We start from the raw sequence: 19,854 nt of genomic DNA on the forward strand, positions 1-19,854 counted from the left end.
GTTAATTACAAAAATTATATTTCAAGCAAAACAAATTTTCGTTTGCAGTAGGTAGGCTTCCAACATACGCTACCATAGAGGATCTGATTTCAAGTCAGACGCCTTAACCGACAGGCCAAAGCTAAATCTGTTTGAAAGTCGAACTATTTCTGGTGATGTGCCGTGCGTTGAAATATAAGGAAATTATATTTTTTTAAATTTATGTAGTCAATCCCCATATTTGAGAAAAATTTGTTGGCTGAGGTTTTAATTAAAAAATATATATTTCAAGCAAAACAATGGCCGTTTGCAGTAAGTAGGTTTCGAACCTACGCTGCCATAGCGAATCTGATTTCTAGTCGGACGCCTTAAACGACAGACCAAGGCTTGATCTGTTTGAAAGTCGAACTATTTCTGGTGATGTGCCATGCGTTGAAATATAAGTCCATTATATTTTTATAAATTTAAGTTCTCAATCCCCATATTTGAGAAAAATTTCTGGTCTGAGCTGTTAATTAAAAAATACATATTTCAAGCAAAACAATGGCCGTTTGCAGTAGGTAGGTTTCGAACCTACGCTGCCATGGAGAATCTGATTTCAAGTCAGAGGCCTTAACCGACAGACCAAGGCTAAATCTGTTTGAAAGTCGAACTATTTCTGGTGATGTGCTATGCGTTGAAATATAAGTAAATTATATTTCTATAAATTTATGTACTCAATCCCCATATTTAAGAAAAATTTCTGGGCTGAGCTGTTAATTAAAAAATATATATTTCAAGCAAAACAATGGCCGTTTACAGTAGGTAGGTTCGAACCTACGCTGCCATGGAGAATCTGATTTCTAGTCAGACGCCTTAACCGACAGACCAAGGCTAAATCTGTTTGAAGGTAGAACTATTTCTGGTGATGTGCCATTTGAAATATAAGGGCATTATATTGTTTTAAATGTATGCACTCAATCCCCATAATTAACAAAATTTCAAGCAAAACAAATGGTCGTTTGCAGTAGGTATTTTTCGAACCTACGCTGCCATAGGGAATCTGATTTCAAGTCAGACCCCTTAACCGACAGAGCAAGGCTAAATCTGTTTGAAAGTCGAACTATTTCTGGTGATGTGCCATGCGTTGAAATGTAAGTCCATTACATTTTTATAAATTTATGTACTCAATGACCATATTTGAGAAAAATTTCTGGGCTGAGCTGTTAATTAAAAAATATATATTTCAAGCAAAACAATGGCCGCTTGCAGTAGGTAGGTTTCGAACCTACGCTGCCATAGAGAATCTGATTTCTAGTCGGACGCCTTAACCGACAGACCAAGGCTTGATCTGTTTGAAAGTCGAACTATTTCTGGTGATCTGCCATGCGTTGAAATATAAGTCCATTATATTTTTATAAATTTATGTTCTCAATCCCCATATTTGAGAAAAATTTCTGGGCTGAGCTGTTAATTAAAAAATACATATTTCAAGCAAAACAATGGCCGTTTGCAGTAGGTAGGTTTCGAACCTACGCTGCCATACGGAATCTGATTTCAAGTCAGACGCCTTAACCGACAGACCAAGGCTAAATCTGTTTGAAAGTCGAACTATTTCTGGTGATGTGCTATGCGTTGAAATATAAGTAAATTATATTTTTATAAATTTATGTACTCAATCCCCATATTTAAGAAAAATTTCTGGGCTGAGCTTATAATTAAAAATTATATATTTCAAGCAAAATAATGTCCGTTTGCAGTAGGTAGGTTTCGAACCTACGCTGCCATAGAGGATCTGATTTCTAGTCAGACGCCTTAACCGACAGGCCAGGGCTAAATCTGTTTGAAAGTAGAACTATTTCTGGTTGTGTGCCATTTGAAATATAAGGGCATTATATAGTTTTAAATGTAAGCAATCAATCCCCATAATTGACAAAATTTTCTGGACTGAGCTGCTAATTACAAAAATTATATTTCAAGCAAAACAAATGGTCGTTTGCAGTAGGTAGGTTTCGAACCTACGCTGCCATGGAGAATCTGATTTCTAGTCAGACGCCTTAACCGACAGACCAAGGCAAAATCTGTTTGAAAGTCGAACTATTTCTGCTGATGTGCCATGCGTTGAAACATAAGTCCATTATATTTTTATAAATTTATGTACTCAATGACCATATTTGAGAAAAATTTCTGGGCTGAGCTGTTATTTAAAAAATATATATTTCAAGCAAAACAATGGCCGCTTGCAGTGGGTAGGTTTCGAACCTACGATGCCATGGAGAATCTGATTTCTAGTCAGACGCCTTGACCGACAGACCAGGGCTAAATCTGTTTGAAAGTCGAACTATTTCTGGTGATGTGCCATTTGAAATATAAGGGCATTACATTGTTATAAATTTATGCACTCAATCCCGATAATTGACAAAATTTTCTGGGCTGAGCTGCTAATTACAAAAATTATATTCCAAGCAAAACAATGGTCGTTTGCAACAGGTAGGTTTCGAACCTACGATGCCATAGAGAATCTGATTTCTAGTCAGACGCCTTAACCGACAGACCAGGGCTAAATCTGTTTAAAAGTAGAACTATTTCCGGTGATGTGCCATTTGAAATATAAGGGCATTACATTATTTTAAATTTATGAACTCAATCCCCATAATTGACAAAATCTTCTGGGATAAGCTGCTATTAACGAAAATTATATTTCAAGCAAAACAATGGTCGTTTGCAGTAGGTAGGTTTGGAGCCTATGCTGATAGAGGATCTAATTTCAAGTCAGACGCTTTAACCGACAGACCAAAGCTTAATCTGTTTGAAAGTCGAACTATTTCTGGTGATGTGCCATACGTTGAAATATAAGTCCATTATATTTTTATAAATTTATGTACTCAATCCCCATATTTGAGAAAAATTTCTGGGCTGAGCTGTTAATTAAAAAATACATATTTCAATCAAAACAATGACCGTTTGCAGTAGGTAGGTTTCGAACTTACGCTGCCATATTGAATCTGATTTCAAGTCAGACGCCTTAACCGACAGACCAAGGCTAAATCTGTTTGAAAGTCGAACTATTCTGGTGATGTGCCATGTGTTGAAATGTAAGTCCATTACATTTTTATAAATTTATATACTCAATGACCATATGTAAGAAAAATTTCTGGGCTGAGCTGTTAATTAAAAAATACATATTTCAAGCAAAACAATGACCGTTTGCAGTAGGTAGGTTTCGAACCTACGCTGCCATAGGGAATCTGATTTCAAGTCAGACGCCTTAAACGACAGACCAAGGCTAAATCTGTTTGAAAGTCGAACTATTTCTGGTGATGTGCCATTTGAAATATAAGGGCATTACATTGTTATAAATTTATGCACTCAATCCCGATAATTGACAAAATTTTCTGGGCTGAGCTGCTAATTACAAAAATTATATTTCAAGCAAAACAATGGTGCGTTTGCAACAGGTAGGTTTCGAACCTACGCTGCCATAGAGAATCTGATTTCTAGTCAGACGCCTTAACCGACAGACCAGGGCTAAATCTGTTTAAAAGTAGAACTATTTCTGGTGATGTGCCATTTGAAATATAAGGGCATTATATTATTTTAAATTTATGAAATCAATCCCCATAATTGACAAAATCTTCTGGGATAAGCTGCTATTAACGAAAATTATATTTCAAGCAAAACAATGGTCGTTTGCAGTAGGTAGGTTTGGAGCCTATGCTGATAGAGGATCTGATTTCAAGTCAGACGCTTTAACCGACAGACCAAGGCTTAATCTGTTTGAAAGTCGAACTATTTCTGGTGATGTGCCATGCGTTGAAATATAAGTCTATTATATTTTTATAAATTTATGTACTCAATCCCCATATTTGAGAAAAATTTCTGGGCTGAGCTGTTAATTAAAAAATACATATTTCAAGCAAAACAATGGCCGTTTACAGTAGGTAGGTTCGAACCTACGCTGCCATGGAGAATCTGATTTCTAGTCAGACGCCTTAACCGACAGACCAAGGCTAAATCTGTTTGAAAGTCGAACTATTTCTGGTGATGTGCTATGCGTTGAAATATAAGTAAATTATATTTTTATAAATGTATGTACTCAATCCCCATATTTAAGAAAAATTTCTGGGCTGAGCTTATAATTAAAAATTATATATTTCAAGCAAAATAATGTCCGTTTGCAGTAGGTAGGTTTCGAACCTACGCTGCCATAGAGGATCTGATTTCTAGTCAGACGCCTTAACCGACAGGCCAGGGCTAAATCTGTTTGAAAGTAGAACTATTTCTGGTTGTGTGCTATTTGAAATATAAGGGCATTATATTGTTTTAAATGTAAGCAATCAATCCCCATAATTGGCAAAATTTTCTGGACTGAGCTGCTAAATACAAAAATTATATTTCAAGCAAAACAAATGGTCGTTTGCAGTAGGTAGGTTTCGAACCTACGCTGCCATGGAGAATCTGATTTCTAGTCAGACGCCTTAACCGACAGACCAAGGCAAAATGTGTTTGAAAGTCGAACTATTTCTGGTGATGTGCCATGCGTTGAAACATAAGTCCATTATATTTTTATAAATTTATGTACTCAATCCCCATATTTGAGAAAAATTTCTGGGCTGAGCTGTTATTTAAAAAATATATATTTCAAGCAAAACAATGGCCGGTTGCAGTGGGTAGGTTTCGAACCTACGATGCCATGGAGAATCTGATTTCTAGTCAGACCCCTTGACCGACAGACCAGGGCTAAATCTGTTTGAAAGTCGAACTATTTCTGGTGATGTGCCATTTGAAATATAAGGGCATTACATTGTTATAAATTTATGCACTCAATCCCGATAATTGACAAAATTTTCTGGGCTGAGCTGCTAATTACAAAAATTATATTTCAAGCAAAACAATGGTCGTTTGCAACAGGTAGGTTTCGAACCTACGCTGCCATAGAGAATCTGATTTCTAGTCAGACGCCTTAACCGACAGACCAAGGCTAAATCTGTTTGAAAGTCGAACTATTTCTGGTGATGTGCTATGCGTTGAAATATAAGTAAATTATATTTTTATAAATTTATGTACTCAATCCCCATAATTGACAAAATCTTCTGGGATAAGCTGCTATTAACGAAAATTATATTTCAAGCAAAACAATGGTCGTTTGCAGTAGGTTGGTTTGGAGCCTATGCTGATAGAGGATCTGATTTCAAGTCAGACGCTTTAACCGACAGACCAAGGCTTAATCTGTTTGAAAGTCGAACTATTTCTGGTGATGTGCCATGCGTTGAAATATAAGTCTATTATATTTTTATAAATTTATGTACTCAATCCCCATATTTGAGAAAAATTTCTGGGCTGAGCTGTTAATTAAAAAATACATATTTCAAGCAAAACAATGACCGTTTGCAGTAGGTAGGTTTCGAACCTTCGCTGCCATATTGAATCTGATTTCAAGTCAGACGCCTTAACCGACAGACCAAGGCTAAATCTGTTTAAAAGTCGAACTATTCTGGTGATGTGCCATGTGTTGAAATGTAAGTCCATTACATTTTTATAAATTTATGTACTCAATGACCATATGTAAGAAAAATTTCTGGGCTGAGCTGTTTATTAAAAAATACATATTTCAAGCAAAACAATGACCGTTTGCAGTAGGTAGGTTTCGAACCTACGCTGCCATAGGGAATCTGATTTCAAGTCAGACGCCTTAACCGACAGACCAAGGCTAAATCTGTTTGAAAGTCGAACTATTTCTGGTGATGTGCCATGTGTTGAAATGTAAGTCCATTACATTTTTATAAATTTATGTACTCAATGATCATATGTAAGAAAAATTTCTGGGCTGAGCTGTTAATTAAATAATATATATTTTAAGCAAAACAATGGCCGTTTACAGTAGGTAGGTTTCGAACCTACGCTGCCATGGAGAATCTGATTTCAAGTCAGACGCTTTAACCGACAGACCAAGGCTAAATCTGTTTGAAAGTCGAACTATTTCTGGTGATGTGCCATGCGTTGAAATATAAGTCCATTACATTTTTATAAATTTATGTACTCAATGACCATATTTGAGAAAAATTTTTGGGCTGAGCTGTTAATTAAAAAATATATATTTCAAGCAAAACAATGGCCGTTTCCAGTAGGTAGGTTTCGAACCTACGCTGCCATGGAGAATCTGATTTCTAGACAGACGCCTTAACCGATAGACCAAGGCTAAATCTGTTTGAAAGGAGAACTATTTCTGGTCATGTGTCATTTGAAATATAAGGGCATTATAAAGTTTTAAATGTAAGCAATCAATCCCCATAATTGACAAAATTTTCTGGACTGAGTTGCTAATTACAAAAATTATATTTCAAGCAAAACAAATGGCCGTTTACAGTAGGTAGGTTCGAACCTACGCTGCCATGGAGAATCTGATTTCTAGTCAGACGCCTTAACCGACAGACCAGGGCTAAATCTGTTTGAAAGTATAACTATCTCTGGTGATGTGCCATGCGTTGAAATATAAGGCCATTAAATTTTTTTAAATTTATGTAGTCAATCCCCATATTTGAGAAAAATTTCTGGGCTGAGCTGTTAATTAAAAAATACATATTTCAAGCAAAACAATGGCCGTTTGCAGTAGGTAGGTTTCGAACCTACGCTGCCATAGAGAATCTGATTTCAAGTCAGACGCCTTAACCGACAGACCAAGGCTAAATCTGTTTGAAAGTAGAACTATTTCTGGTGATGTGCCATTTGAAATATAAGGAAATTATATTGTTTTAAATGTATGCACTCAATCCCCATAATTGACAAAATTTCAAGCAAAACAAATGGTCGTTTGCAGTAGGTAAGTTTCGCACCTACGCTGCCATGGAGAATCTGGTTTCTAGTCAGACGCCTTGACCGACAGACCAAGGCTAAATCTGTTTGAAAGTCGAACTATTTCTGGTGATGTGCCATTTGAAATATAAGGGCATTATATTGTTTTAAATGTAAGCAATCAATAACCATTATTGACAAAATTTTCTGGACTGAGCTGCTAATTACAAAAATTATATTTCAAGCAAAACAAATGGTCGTTTGCAGTAGGTAGGTTTCGAACCTACGTTGCCATTTAGAATCTGATTTCTAGTCAGACGCCTTAACCGACAGACCAAGGCTAAATCTGTTTGAACGTCGAACTATTTCTGGTGATGTGCCATGCGTTGAAATATAAGGAAATTATATTTTTTTAAATTTATGTAGTGAATCCCCATATTTGGGAAAAATCTCTGGGCTGAGCTGTTAATTAAAAAATACATATTTCAAGCAAAACAATGGCCGTTTGCAGTAGGTAGGTTTCGAACCTACGCTGCCATGGAGAATCTGATTTCTAGTCGGACGCCTTAACCGACAGACCAAGGCTTAATCTGTTTGAAAGTCAAACTATTTCTGGTAATATGCCATGCGTTGAAATATAAGTCCATTATATTTTTATAAATTTATGTACTCAATCCCCATATTTGAGAAAAATTTCTGGGCTGAGCTGTTAATTAAAAAATATATATTTCAAGCAAAACAATGGCCGTTTGCAGTAGGTAGGTTTCGAACCTACGCTGCCATGGAGAATCTGATATCTAGTCAGACGCCTTAACCGACAGACCAAGGCTAAATCTGTTTGAAAGTAGAACTATTTCTGGTGATGTGCCATTTGAAATATAAGGAAATTATATTGTTTTAAATGTATGCACTCAATCCCCATAATTGACAAAATTTCAAGCAAAACAAATGGTCGCTTGCAGTAGGTAAGTTTCGCACCTACGCTGCCATGGAGAATCTGATTTCTAGTCAGACGCCTTGACCGACAGACCAAGGCTAAATCTGTTTGAAAGTCGAACTATTTCTGGTGATGTGCCATTTGAAATATAAGGGCATTATATTGTTTTAAATGTAAGCAATCAATAACCATTATTGACAAAATTTTCTGGACTGAGCTGCTAATTACAAAAATTATATTTCAAGCAAAACAAATGGTCGTTTGCAGTAGGTAGGTTTCGAACCTACGCTGCCATGGAGAATCTGATTTCTAGCCAGACGCCTTAACCGACAGACCAAGGCTAAATCTGCTTGAACGTCGAACTATTTCTGGTGATGTGCCATGCGTTGAAATATAAGTCCATTATATTTTTATAAATTTATGTACTCAATCCCCATATTTGAGAAAAATTTCTGGGCTGAGCTGTTAATTAAAAAAACATATTTCAAGCAAAACAATGGCCGTTTCCAGTAGGTAGGTTTCGAACCTACGCTGCCATGGAGAATCTGATTTCTAGACAGACGCCTTAACCGATAGACCAAGGCTAAATCTGTTTGAAAGGAGAACTATTTCTGGTCATGTGTCATTTGAAATATAAGGGCATTATATTGTTTTAAATGTATGCACTCAATCCCCATAATTGACCACATTTTTGGGATGAGCTGCTAATTACAAAAATTATGTTTCAAGCAAAACAAATTTTCGTTTGCAGTAGGTAGATTTTGAACCTACGCTGCCATAAAGGATCTGATTTCTAGTCAGACGCCTTAACCGACAGGCCAGGGCTAAATCTGTTTGAAAGTAGAACTATTTCTGGTTATGTGCCATTTGGAATATGAGGGCATTTTATTGTTATAAATTTATGCACTTAATCCCCATAATTGACCACATTTTTGTGCTGAGCTGCTAATTACAAAAATTTTATTTCAAACAAAACAAAGTTTCGTTTGCAGTAGGTAAGTTTTGAACCTACGCTGCCATAGAGGATCTGATTTCAAGTCAGACGCGTTAACCGACAGACCAAGGCTAAATCTGTTTGAAAGTCAAACTATTTCTGGTGATGTGCTATGCGTTGAAATATAAGTAAATTATATTTTTATAAATTTATGTACTCAATCCCCATATTTGAGAAAAATTTCTGGGCTGAGCTGTTAATTAAAAAATATATATTTCAAGCAAAACAATGGCCGTTTGCAGTAGGTAGGTTTCGAACCTACGCTGTCATAGAGAATCTGATTTCTAGTCGGACGCCTTAACCGACAGACCAGGGCTAAATCTGTTTGAAAGTAGAACTATTTCTGGTGATGTGCCATGCGTTGAAATGTAAGTCCATTACATTTTTATAAATTTATGTACTCAATGACCATATTTGAGAAAAATTTCTGGGCTGAGCTGTTAATTAAAAAATACATATTTCAAGCAAAACAATGGCCGTTTACAGTAGGTAGGTTCTAAACTACGCTGCCATGGAGAATCTGATTTCTAGTCAGACGCCTTAACCGACAGACCAAGGCTAAATCTGTTTGAAAGTAGAACTATTTCTGGTGATGTGCCATTTGAAATATAAGGGCATTATATTGTTTTAAATGTATGCACTCAATTCCCATAATTGACAAAATTTCAAGCAAAACAAATGGTCGTTTGCAGTAGGTAAGTTTCGCACCTACGCTGCCATGGAGAATCTGATTTCTAGTCAGACGCCTTAACCGACAGACCAAGGCTAAATCTGTTTGAACGTCGAACTATTGCTGGTGATGTGCCATTTGAAATATAAGGGCATTATATTGTTGTAAATTTATGCACTCAATCCCCATAATTGACAAAATTTTCTTGGCTGAGCTGCTAATTACAAAAATTATATTTCAAGCAAAACAATGGTCGTTTGCAGCAGGTAGCTTTCGAACCTACGCTGCCATAGAGAATCTGATTTCTAGTCAGACGCCTTAAAAGACAGACCAGGGCTAAATCTGTTTGAAAGTAGAACTATTTCTGGTTATGTGCCATTTGGAATATGAGGGCATTTTATTGTTATAAATTTATGCACTTAATCCCCATAATTGACCACATTTTTGGGCTAAGCTGCTAATTACAAAAATTATATTTCAAGCAAAACAAATTTTCGTTTACAGTAGGTAGGTTTCGAACCTACGCTGCCATAGAGAATCTGATTTCTATTCAGACGCCTTAACCGACAGACCAAGGCTAAATCTGTTTGAAAGTCGAACTATTTCTCGTGATGTGCCATTTGAAATATGAGGGCATTATATTGTTATAAATTTATGCACTCAATCCCCATAATTGACAAAATTTTCTTGGCTGAGCTGCTAATTACAAAAATTATATTTCAAGCAAGACAATGGTCGTTTGCAGCAGGTAGGTTTCGAACCTACGCTGCCATAGAGAATCTGATTTCTAGTCAGACGCCTTAACCGACAGACCAGGGCTAAATCTGTTTGAAAGTAGAACTATTTCTGGTTATTAGGCATTTGAAATATAAGGGCATTGTATTATTTTAAATTTATGAAGTCAATCTTCATAATTGACAAAATTTTCTGGGATAAGCTGCTATATACGAAAATTATATTTCAAGAAAAACAATGGTCGTTTGCAGTAGGTAGGTTTCGAACCTATGCTGATAGAGAATCTGGTTTCTAGTCAGATGCCCTAACCGACAGACCATAGCTAAATCTGTTTGAAAGTCGAACTATTTCTGGTGATGTGCCATTTAAAATATAAGGGCATTATATTGTTTTAAATGTAAGCAATCAATTCCCATAATTGACAAAATTTTCTGGACTGAGCTGCTAATTACAAATATTTCAAGCAAAACAAATGGTCGTTTGCAATAGGTAGGTTTCGAACCTACGCTGCCATAGAGAATCTGATTTCAAGTCAGACGCCTTAACCGATAGACCAAGGCTAAATCTGTTTGAAAGTCGAACTATTTCTGGTGATGTGCCATTTGAAATATAAGGGCATTATATTGTTATAAATTTATGCACTCAATCCCCATAATTGACAAAATTTTCTTGACTGAGCTGCTAATTAAAAAATACATATTTCAAGCAAAACAATGGCCGTTTGCAGTAGGTAGGTTTCGAACCTACGCTGCCATGGAGAATCTGATTTCTAGACAGACGCCTTAACCGATAGACCAAGGCTAAATCTGTTTGAAATTCGAACTATTTCTGGTGATGTGCCATTTGAAATATAAGGGCATTATATTGTTTTAAATGTATGCACTCAATCCCCATAATTGACCACATTTTTGGGCTGAGCTGCTAATTACAAAAATTATATTTCAAGCAAAACAAATTTTTGTTTGCAATAGGTAGGTTTCGAACCTACGCTGCCATAGAAGATCTGATTTTAAGTCAGACGCCTTAACCGACAGACCAAGGCTAAATCTGTTTGAAAGTCGAAATATTCCTGGTGATGTGCTATGCGTTGAAATATAAGTAAATTATATTTTTATAAATTTATGTACTCAATCCCCATATTTGAGAAAAATTTCTGGGCTGAGCTTATAATTAAAAATTATATATTTCAAGCAAAACAATGTCCGTTTGCAGTAGGTAGGTTTCGAACCTACGCTGCCATAGAGGATCTGATTTCTAGTCAGACGCCTTAACCGACAGGCCAGGGCTAAATCTGTTTGAAAGTAGAACTATTTCTGGTTATGTGCCATTTGAAATGTGAGGGCATTTTATTGTTATAAATTTATGCACTTAATCCCCATAATTGACCACATTTTTGGGCTGAGCTGCTAATTACAAAAATTATATTTCAAGCAAAACAAAGACTCGTTTGCAGTAGGTAAGTTTCGAACCTACGCTGCCATAGAGGATCTGATTTCAAGTCAGACGCGTTAACCGACAGACCAAGGCTAAATCTGTTTGAAAGTCAAACTATTTCTGGTGATGTGCTATGCGTTGAAATATAAGTAAATTATATTTTTATAAATTTATGTACTCAATCCCCATATTTGAGAAAAATTTCTGGGCTGAGCTGTTAATTAAAAAATATATATTTCAAGCAAAACAATGGCCGTTTGCAGTAGGTAGGTTTCGAACCTACGCTGCCATGGAGAATCTGATTTCTAGTCAGACGCCTTAACCGACAGACCAAGGCTAAATCTGTTTGAAAGTCGAACTATTTCTGGTGATGTGCTATGCGTTGAAATATAAGTAAATTATATTTTTATAAATTTATGTACTCAATCCCCATATTTAAGAAAAATTTCTGGGCTGAGCTTATAATTAAAAATTATATATTTCAAGCAAAATAATGTCCGTTTGCAGTAGGTAGGTTTCGAACCTACGCTGCCATAGAGGATCTGATTTCTAGTCAGACACCTTAACCGACAGGCCAGGGCTAAATCTGTTTGAAAGTCGAACTATTTCTGGTGATGTGCCATGCGTTGAAACATTAGTCCATTATATTTTTATAAATTTATGTACTCAATCCCCATATTTGAGAAAAATTTCTTTGCTGAGCTGTTATTTAAAAAAATATATATTTCAAGCAAAACAATTGCCGCTTGCAGTGGGTAGGTTTCGAACCTACGATGCCATGGAGAATCTGATTTCTAGTCAGACTCCTTGACCGACAGACTAGGGCTAAATCTGTTTGAAAGTCGAACTATTTCTGGTGATGTGCCATTTGAAATATAAGGGCATTACATTGTTATAAATTTATGCACTCAATTCCGATAATTGACAAATTTTTCTGGGCTGAGCTGCTGATTACAAAAATTATATTTCAAGCAAAACAATGGTCGTTTGCAACAGGTAGGTTTCGAACCTACGCTGCCATAGAGAATCTGATTTCTAGTCAGACGCCTTAACCGACAGACCAGGGCTAAATCTGTTTAAAAGTAGAACTATTTCCGGTGATGTGCCATTTGAAATATAAGGGCATTATATTATTTTAAATTTATGAACTCAATCCCCATAATTGACAAAATCTTCTGGGATAAGCTGCTATTAACGAAAATTATATTTCAAGCAAAACAATGGTCGTTTGCAGTAGGTAGGTTTGGAGCCTATGCTGATAGAGGATCTGATTTCAAGTCAGACGCTTTAACCGACAGACCAAGGCTTAATCTGTTTGAAAGTCGAACTATTTCTGGTGATGTGCCATGCGTTGAAATATAAGTCCATTATATTTTTATAAATTTATGTACTCAATCCCCATATTTGAGAAAAATTTCTGGGCTGAGCTGTTAATTAAAAAATACATATTTCAAGCAAAACAATGACCGTTTGCAGTAGGTAGGTTTCGAACCTACGCTGCCATATTGAATCTGATTTCAAGTCAGACGCCTTAACCGACAGACCAAGGCTAAATCTGTTTGAAAGTCGAACTATTTCTGGTGATGTGCCATGTGTTGAAATGTAAGTCCATTACATTTTTATAAATTTATGTACTCAATGACCATATGTAAGAAAAATTTCTGGGCTGAGCTGTTAATTAAAAAATACATATTTCAAGCAAAACAATGACCGTTTGCAGTAGGTAGGTTTCGAACCTACGCTGCCATAGGGAATTTGATTTCAAGTCAGACGCCTTAACCGACAGACCAAGGCTAAATCTGTTTGAAAGTTGAACTATTTCTGGTGATGTGCCATGCGTTGAAATATAAGGCCATTAAATTTTTTTAAATTTATGTAGTCAATCCCCATATTTGAGAAAAATTTCTGGGCTGAGCTGTTAATTAAAAAATAAATATTTCAAGCAAAACAATGGGCGTTTGCAGTAGGTAGGTTTCGAACCTACGCTGCCATGGAGAATCTGATTTCAAGTCAGACGCTTTAACCGACAGACCAAGCCTAAATCTGTTTGAAAGTCGAACTATTTCTGGTGATGTGCCATGCGTTGAAATATAAGTCCATTACATTTTTATAAATTTATGTACTCAATGACCATATTTGAGAAAAATTTCTGGGCTGAGCTGTTAATTAAAAAATATATATTTCAAGCAAAACAATGGCCGTTTACAGTAGGTAGGTTCGAACCTACGCTGCCATGGAGAATCTGATTTCTAGTCAGACGCCTTAACCGACAGACCAAGGCTAAATCTGTTTGAAAGTAGAACTATTTCTGGTGATGTGCCATTTGAAATATAAGGGCATTATATTGTTTTAAATGTATGCACTCAATCCCCATAATTAACAAAATTTCAAGCAAAACAAATGGTCGTTTGCAGTAGGTATTTTTCGAACCTACGCTGCCATAGGGAATCTGATTTCAAGTCAGACCCCTTAACCGACAGAGCAAGGCTAAATCTGTTTGAAAGTCGAACTATTTCTGGTGATGTGCCATGCGTTGAAATGTAAGTCCATTACATTTTTATAAATTTATGTACTCAATGACCATATTTGAGAAAAATTTCTGGGCTGAGCTGTTAATTAAAAAATATATATTTCAAGCAAAACAATGGCCGCTTACAGTAGGTAGGTTTCGAACCTACGCTGCCATAGAGAATCTGATTTCTAGTCGGACGCCTTAACCGACAGACCAAGGCTTGATCTGTTTGAAAGTCGAACTATTTCTGGTGATGTGCCATGCGTTGAAATATAAGTCCATTATATTTTTATAAATTTATGTTCTCAATCCCCATATTTGAGAAAAATTTCTGGGCTGAGCTGTTAATTAAAAAATACATATTTCAAGCAAAACAATGGCCGTTTGCAGTAGGTAGGTTTCGAACCTACGCTGCCATACGGAATCTGATTTCAAGTCAGACGCCTTAACCGACAGACCAAGGCTAAATCTGTTTGAAAGTCGAACTATTTCTGGTGATGTGCTATGCGTTGAAATATAAGTAAATTATATTTTTATAAATTTATGTACTCAATCCCCATATTTACGAAAAATTTCTGAGCTGAGCTGTTAATTAAAAAATACATATTTCAAGCAAAACAATGACCATTTGCAGTAGGTAGGTTTCGAACCTACGCTGCCATAGGGAATCTGATTTCATGTCAGACGCCTTAACTGACAGACCAAGGCTAAATCTGTTTGAAAGTCGAACTATTTCTAGTGATGTGCCACTTGAAATATAAGGGCATTATATTGTTATAAATTTATGCACTCAATCGCCATAATTGACCACATTTTTGGGCTGAGCTGCTAATTACAAAAATTATATTTCAAGCAAAACAATGGCCGTTTGCAGTAGGTAGGTTTCGAACCTACGCTGCCATAGGGAATCTGATTTCAAGTCAGACGCCTTAACCGACAGACCAAGGCTAAATCTGTTTGAAAGTCGAACTATTTCTGGTGATGTGCTATGCGTTGAAATATAAGTAAATTATATTTTTATAAATTTATGTACTCAATCCCCATATTTAAGAAAAATTTCTGGGCTGAGCTGTTAATTAAAAAATATATATTTCAAGCAAAACAATGGCCGTTTACAGTAGGTAGGTTCGAACCTACGCTGCCATGGAGAATCTGATTTCTAGTCAGACGCCTTAACCGACAGACCAATTCTAAATCTGTTTGAAAGTAGAACTATTTCTGGTGATGTGCCATTTGAAATATAAGGGCATTATATTGTTTTAAATGTATGCACTCAATCCCCATAAGTAACAAAATTTCAAGCAAAACAAATGGTCGTTTGCAGTAGGTAGGTTTCGAACCTACGCTGCCATAGGGAATCTGATTTCAAGTCAGACCCCTTAACCGACAGAGCAAGGCTAAATCTGTTTGAAAGTCGAACTATTTCTGGTGATGTGCCATGCGTTGAAATGTAAGTCCATTACATTTTTATAAATTTATGTACTCAATGACCATATTTGAGAAAAATTTCTGGGCTGAGCTGGTAATTAAAAAATATATATTTCAAGCAAAACAATGGCCGTTTACAGTAGGTAGGTTCGAACCTACGCTGCCATGGAGAATCTGATTTCTAGTCAGACGCCTTAACCGACAGACCAAGGCTAAATCTGTTTGAAAGTAGAACTATTTCTGGTTATGTGCCATTTGAAATGCGAGGGCATTTTATTGTTATAAATTTATGCACTTAATCCCCATAATTGACCACATTTTTGGGCTGAGCTGCTAATTACAAAAATTATATTTCAAGCAAAACAAAGACTCGTTTGCAGTAGGTAAGTTTCGAACCTACGCTGCCATAGAGGATCTGATTTCAAGTCAGACGCGTTAACCGACAGACCAAGGCTAAATCTGTTTGAAAGTCAAACTATTTCTGGTGATGCGCTATGCGTTGAAATATAAGTAAATTATATTTTTATAAATTTATGTACTCAATTCCCATATTTGAGAAAAATTTCTGGGCTGAGCTGTTAATTAAAAAATATATATTTCAAGCAAAACAATGGCCGTTTGCAGTAGGTAGGTTTCGAACCTACGCTGCCATGGAGAATCTGATTTCTAGTCAGACGCCTTAAGCGACAGACCAAGGCTAAATCTGTTTGAAAGTCGAACTATTTCTGGTGATGTGCTATGCGTTGAAATATAAGTAAATTATATTTTTATAAATTTATGTACTCAATCCCCATATTTAAGAAAAATTTCTGGGCTGAGCTTATAATTAAAAATTATATATTTCAAGCAAAATAATGTCCGTTTGCAGTAGGTAGGTTTCGAACCTACGCTGCCATAGAGGATCTGATTTCTAGTCAGACACCTTAACCGACAGGCCAGGGCTAAATCTGTTTGAAAGTAGAACTATTTCTGGTTGTGTGCCATTTGAAATATAAGGGCATTATATTGTTTTAAATGTAAGCAATCAATCCCCATAATTGACAAAATTTTCTGGACTGAGCTACTAATTACAAAAATTATATTTCAAGCAAAACAAATGGTCGTTTGCAGTAGGTAGGTTTCGAACCTACGCTGCCATGGAGAATCTGATTTCTAGTCAGACGCCTTAACCGACAGACCAAGGCAAAATCTGTTTGAAAGTCGAACTATTTCTGGTGATGTGCCATGCGTTGAAACATTAGTCCATTATATTTTTATAAATTTATGCACTCAATCCCCATATTTGAGAAAAATTTCTTTGCTGAGCTGTTATTTAAAAAAATATATATTTCAAGCAAAACAATTGCCGCTTGCAGTGGGTAGGTTTCGAACCTACGATGCCATGGAGAATCTGATTTCTAGTCAGACGCCTTGACCGACAGACTAGGGCTAAATCTGTTTGAAAGTCGAACTATTTCTGGTGATGTGCCATTTGAAATATAAGGGCATTACATTGTTATAAATTTATGCACTCAATTCCGATAATTGACAAATTTTTCTGGGCTGAGCTGCTAATTACAAAAATTATATTTCAAGCAAAACAATGGTCGTTTGCAACAGGTAGGTTTCGAACCTACGCTGCCATAGAGAATCTGATTTCTAGTCAGACGCCTTAACCGACAGACCAGGGCTAAATCTGTTTAAAAGTAGAACTATTTCCGGTGATGTGCCATTTGAAATATAAGGGCATTATATTATTTTAAATTTATGAACTCAATCCCCATAATTGACAAAATCTTCTGGGATAAGCTGCTATTAACGAAAATTATATTTCAAGCAAAACAATGGTCGTTTGCAGTAGGTAGGTTTGGAGCCTATGCTGATAGAGGATCTGATTTCAAGTCAGACGCTTTAACCGACAGACCAAGGCTTAATCTGTTTGAAAGTCGAACTATTTCTGGTGATGTGCCATGCGTTGAAATATAAGTCCATTATATTTTTATAAATTTATGTACTCAATCCCCATATTTGAGAAAAATTTCTGGGCTGAGCTGTTAATTAAAAAATACATATTTCAAGCAAAACAATGACCGTTTGCAGTAGGTAGGTTTCGAACCTACGCTGCCATATTGAATCTGATTTCAAGTCAGACGCCTTAACCGACAGACCAAGGCTAAATCTGTTTGAAAGTCGAACTATTTCTGGTGATGTGCCATGTGTTGAAATGTAAGTCCATTACATTTTTATAAATTTATGTACTCAATGACCATATGTAAGAAAAATTTCTGGGCTGAGCTGTTAATTAAAAAATACATATTTCAAGCAAAACAATGACCGTTTGCAGTAGGTAGGTTTCGAACCTACGCTGCCATAGGGAATCTGATTTCAAGTCAGACGCCTTAACCGACAGACCAAGGCTAAATCTGTTTGAAAGTCGAACTATTTCTGGTGATGTGCCATGCGTTGAAATATAAGGCCATTAAATTTTTTTAAATTTATGTAGTCAATCCCCATATTTGAGAAAAATTTCTGGGCTGAGCTGTTAATTAAAAAATATATATTTCAAGCAAAACAATGGCCGTTTGCAGTAGGTAGGTTTCGAACCTACGCTGCCATGGAGAATCTGATTTCAAGTCAGACGCTTTAACCGACAGACCAAGGCTAAATCTGTTTGAAAGTCGAACTATTTCTGGTGATGTGCCATGCGTTGAAATATAAGTCCATTACATTTTTATAAATTTATGTACTCAATGACCATATTTGAGAAAAATTTCTGGGCTGAGCTGTTAATTAAAAAATATATATTTCAAGCAAAACAATGGCCGTTTACAGTAGGTAGGTTCGAACCTACGCTGCCATGGAGAATCTGATTTCTAGTCAGACGCCTTAACCGACAGACCAAGGCTAAATCTGTTTGAAAGTAGAACTATTTCTGGTGAGGTGCCATTTGAAATATAAGGGCATTATAAAATTTTAAATGTAAGCAATCAATCCCCATAATTGACAAAATTTTCTGGACTGAGTTGCTAATTACAAAAATTATATTTCAAGCAAAACAATGGTCGTTTGCAGCAGGTAGGTTTCGAAACTATGCTGCCATAGAGAATCTGATTTCTATTCAGACGCCTTAACCGACAGACCAGGGCTAAATCTGTTTGAAAGTATAAGTATCTCTGGTGATGTGCCATGCGTTGAAATATAAGGCCATTAAATTTTTTTAAATTTATGTAGTATATCCCCATATTTGAGAAAAATTTCTGGGCTGAGCTTATAATTAAAAATTATATATTTCAAGCAAAACAATTTCCGTTTGCAGTAGGTAGGTTTCGAACCTAGGCTGCCATAGAGGATCTGATTTCTAGTCAGACGCCTTAACCGACAGGCCAGGGCTAAATCTGTTTGAAAGTAGAACTTTTTCTGGTTATGTGCCATTTGAAATATAAGGGCATTTTATTGTTATAAATTTATGCACTCAATCCCCATAATTGACCACATATTTGGGCTGAGCTGTTAATTACAAAAATTATATTTCAAGCAAAACAAATTTTCGTTTGCAGTAGGTAGGCTTCGAACATACGCTACCATAGAGGATCTGATTTCAAGTCAGACGCCTTAACCGACAGACCAAAGCTAAATCTGTTTGAAAGTCGAACTATTTCTGGTGATGTGCCATGCGTTGAAATATAAGGAAATTATATTTTTTTAAATTTATGTAGTCAATCCCCATATTTGAGAAAAATTTGTGGGCTGAGGTGTTAATTAAAAAATACATATTTCAAGCAAAACAATGGCCGTTTGCAGTAGGTAGGTTTCGAACCTACGCTGCCATAGCGAATTTGATTTCTAGTCGGACGCCTTAAACGACAGACCAAGGCTTGATCTGTTTGAAAGTCGAACTATTTCTGGTGATGTGCCATGCGTTGAAATATAAGTCCATTATATTTTTATAAATTTAAGTTCTCAATCCCCATATTTGAGAAAAATTTCTGGGCTGAGCTGTTAATTAAAAAATACATATTTCAAGCAAAACAATTTCCGTTTGCAGTAGGTAGGTTTCGAACCTAGGCTGCCATAGAGGATCTGATTTCTAGTCAGACGCCTTAACCGACAGGCCAGGGCTAAATCTGTTTGAAAGTAGAACTTTTTCTGGTTATGTGCCATTTGAAATATAAGGGCATTTTATTGTTATAAATTTATGCACTCAATCCCCATAATTGACCACATATTTGGGCTGAGCTGTTAATTACAAAAATTATATTTCAAGCAAAACAAATTTTCGTTTGCAGTAGGTAGGCTTCGAACATACGCTACCATAGAGGATCTGATTTCAAGTCAGACGCCTTAACCGACAGACCAAAGCTAAATCTGTTTGAAAGTCGAACTATTTCTGGTGATGTGCCATGCGTTGAAATATA

Source organism: Cylas formicarius, unplaced genomic scaffold (genome assembly GCF_029955315.1).
Source record: "Cylas formicarius isolate icCylForm1 unplaced genomic scaffold, icCylForm1.1 PGA_scaffold_2__14_contigs__length_35257938, whole genome shotgun sequence".
Taxonomy (NCBI): domain Eukaryota; kingdom Metazoa; phylum Arthropoda; class Insecta; order Coleoptera; family Brentidae; genus Cylas; species Cylas formicarius.